This window comes from Coptis chinensis, chromosome 2 (genome assembly GCF_015680905.1).
Source record: "Coptis chinensis isolate HL-2020 chromosome 2, ASM1568090v1, whole genome shotgun sequence".
Lineage (NCBI taxonomy): Eukaryota > Viridiplantae > Streptophyta > Magnoliopsida > Ranunculales > Ranunculaceae > Coptis > Coptis chinensis.
The window spans coordinates 11947096-11950947 of NC_141457.1; the positions used below are offsets into that span (position 1 = coordinate 11947096).

Here is a 3852-nt window from a genome sequence, read left to right on the forward strand (position 1 = left end):
GTTAGTCGCTAGCCAGTTTGGAGGATCGTATGCAGCTCGTGATGAGAGAATGACAACTTATTTAGACTTAATGCATCGGATTGCTCGAAATTTTGAATCTATCAGCATTGTGCAGCGTCCGCATCATGATGTATGACATGCTGATTCTCTCGCATATTTATCCGTGGCAGTTAAGTCAGATGAACCTCGCCAGATTACCATTGAATTTCAAAAGGAATCGAGTATCGATCTGTCCATCGAGGATTTGCGTGATATGTACATCACTCAGAGTTGTTTTTTTCGTTGAGACATTTTCTGACGAATCACGTCATGCCAATTTGATATCTCCTGTGCTGACTCGAAAGCGCAAGCGCGATCTTGATAATTAAGCTATCGGTGCAGAGAAAACACTTGAATGATATTGTCTTGGTCCATACCGACGATAATCATGAAGCTGACAATGCTCCAGAAGTTCCTGATATAGAGCTAAGTTTTCCGCTTACGCCTTGTGACGAGGATGATTGGCGTCTTCCTTATATCACATATTTACATGATCACATCTTGCCTCCCGATCATAAAGTGGGTGATCGTGTCAAACGCGATGCTTAGAAATATTGTCTCATCTCGACTTCGAACGGTCTTTTGCAACTATATCGCAAAGGCTCAAGTCTTAACCTATGCTTCGTTGTCACATTTCCCCCTTCTTTTTTCTTATTTTTTTTCGGCTAACACTTATTTTTTTGACTAACACTTAGAAAACGAATTCTAATCTCGCCTCTTTTTTCATACTGCAGGAAACCAAAAAAAAAAAACACTCTCTGAAGAACCATAGCTTCTCTTCGCATATTCTCCAATTTCTCTTTACTAGATTCTTGACGAACCAGGTCAATCTCTTCGTAGATTCTCGATTAAAAAAGGTTATTTTTTTGCTGACTCTCTCTCTCTCTTTCTCTCTCTCCTCTTGGTTGTTTGTAAACATGTTTTTGCACTAATGAGAAACTATAATGAAATCCTTGTTTTTCTTTTTCTAATAGAGATTCTTGTTACTGTTTCGAGCTAATTTCAGTATTAAATAGAAATTAATACTGAAATACTCAACAGACTTCATGTTTAGAGAATACCGTTCAGTTGACTGTTGATTGTTGCTCAGATTAGTAGCATGTATGCATGATTTGATTGAGAATTCACTGGAAAATACTGATTGATTGTATGTTAATCTATTCATAGCATCCTCAATTTGTTGTTGTCTGTGATTTGTAAGTGGGAGTAGTGCATGCTAGTTTTCTTTATGCATTCCATCATGTGGTCATGATTTACAATAAATATATTCTTCCATTATGTGATCATGTGCTCTACTCAGTTTTATCTAGACCTTGTCTTCGAGTAAGTCTTATGTAAACATTTTGTAGCTATTATTTTGCAGTCTGGTTTCATAAGCACTGCAGAAGTTTCTGTTATTCTTTCAACTGTTCAGTTTGTATGGGATTGACTTAATTTCGTCCTTCAGTATAAGATCATAGATTAGGTAGTGGTATTTGTTGTATAAGACCATGGATGGTAATTAATGGAACAGAGGGGATAGCCAAGAAAGTGAATTGTCCTTTCTCTTGGGGAGTTTGAAGGCTCTTCATTGGTTTATCTGTACCTGATTTTTGTAATGACCCTTAATGAATAGGTTGGCTGTCTGATGATCTGATCAGCAGATGGAACAAACTGAACTCAGTGAGTGCCATAAACAATAACTTTGAAAAGAGGGATCAAGGCTACATTGAAGAGGAGGCAGCAATTGTTTGAGAAGGTTCTTTGGCATCTTGAGAAAAAGCGAACTCTTGGAGTAGAACTTAATGCTCTTGATCCATCATAAGATTTAAAGTGAATGAGATAATTTTGTTCTTCTCTTGTGACACATATAAAGACATAAAGAAAGACATGTATGGCAATATAAAATCAACATGTATCTTTGGAGGAACCTTACTTGCAATGTGCTCAAATGACTTCATTTGTTTCTATGATTGGGATTGATGCAGGTTGATTCGCAGAATTGATGTTAATGTCAAAGTAAGTATGTCAAAATCCTCTCTCTGCTTGTGTAGCATTGTAATGTTGATTTCAAGTGTAAACAAATTTTGTTGTTGTGTAAGTTGTTATATTATTGCAACTGTGTTTTTTTTTTTATCATCTTTCTAATGATGTATATTTTTGTTTATGTTGTGCAGAAGTATATGCGCCTTATGAAGAGGTCGAACTTTCTGCCTTGGGCATGGGTATAATTATTTTGAACTTGTGTTATTCTGTGTTTGTTTATGTTAAAATCATTGATTGTTTGCTTTTTCCATAAACAAGGTTATTTATTTTCTGTTTAATATCATAGAATCAATCACTGATCAATCATGAAACAATCTTATTAGTCATCTTTGAAAATAGTTTGTAGGTTGTACGTGCATCATGCATGGATTTAAGGATAAGAAATGTCAGTGTATATAATTTAAGGTTAATTTGCTAGAGGGTTGATCACTTGATTGTGTTTTGAGTTTTGACACAAGGCACACTGCAGGTAACAGTTATGATTTATAATTTGTGTCCTATTGGATGTGGTGTTACTACTGGTGAGCCTTCTGTCCAGTTCTAATTTGTTATTGGAAAATATGAAATTTTCTATCTGGAGGCGTTAGGTGGTACCAATGTTTTTTCTGGTTTTTGTCAAAGGTCGTTTTCTGTACATAGAAAGGCTAGTTCTTTAGAAAAATTATAGTCTCGAAAGTAAGAACAGATTAATTCCTTTTCAGGATATTAACATCCAATACTCTGAAAATGTATAACCAGAAAAGTAATCTCTCTGATAAAATCCATTTCGAATGTCTAAAGATGCAGATAAACGAGAACTAGCACACCACTGCTGTCTCAATCTAAGGGAAGTACACAGACTAGTTGAAGTAGTACGATTCCCATAAGTCCTTGTCCATGTACTGGTTCCACTTGAACTGATATGGCTGCCCCTTCTTCAGTGCTTTCTTCCAGTGGTGCTACTCAAATAGCATTGCTCGGTCATACCAGTTGTACTGGTTGGAGAGTTGCCACATGTAAGGATGGAACCAAGAGATTGCAAAGAAGGCAACTGAACCGATCCATATATTCATGAACTGTTCTGGATCCGTGTGTGGAACCCCCGGGTCACCTCGGTAAGCATTTCCGAAGAACCTCTCCATTTTTTTCTGCTTCCTCATTTCTCACTTCACTCTTGTTTTCTATACATACGTATTTTGTATTTGGTTTTATATTAGTTCACCTTACTGTCATGATGCTAATAATTGCCTTTGGATTTTTTTTTTACAGCAAGGCATATCTTATATGAGAAACAAGGGAAGATCAATGAAGCATACAAGAAGCTACAAGATGGTTGGCTAAACAACGGAGACAAGGTTCCTCTCCATACTAAGTGGCGTTGGCAACCCAAAGATTGTAACTTGCCCAGGTACACAAGTTTCACTCTTTTTTTTTATAAGTTTGACTGTGTTAATTTTCTAGTCTTATGTTTGAATGTTGAAATGGGAGATTTTGTTTCATTTTTGAATTTATTAAACAAGTTGTATAGTATTTGATACAATGCATCTCCAGAAGTTGTATAATATTTGACCGTGTTAATTCATCTCTGGTGTATAGTATTTGATATATTTGCTAAACTGAAAGGTATATGGGAAGCCAGAAGTTCCAAAAGTGTCTCCAGAGATTGCTTCTGAAGTCCACTCATAGCTCATATATTTACAAAGAAATGGGGACTGGGATGCAGCTGTAGCATTAGTTGTTAAAGCAGGTGATTCGGAGGCTCATCATGTAGCTTTAAATGATTGGTATCGCTTAAAGCGTAGTCTTTGA

At 36.2% G+C, this 3852-nt stretch overlaps 1 pseudogene; it reads right to left on the minus strand.

The window, feature by feature from the left end:
* Positions 1-2840: 2840 nt before the first annotated feature.
* LOC147514894 (uncharacterized) lies at positions 2841-3195 on the minus strand (annotated as a pseudogene).
* Positions 3196-3852: the final 657 nt, after the last annotated feature.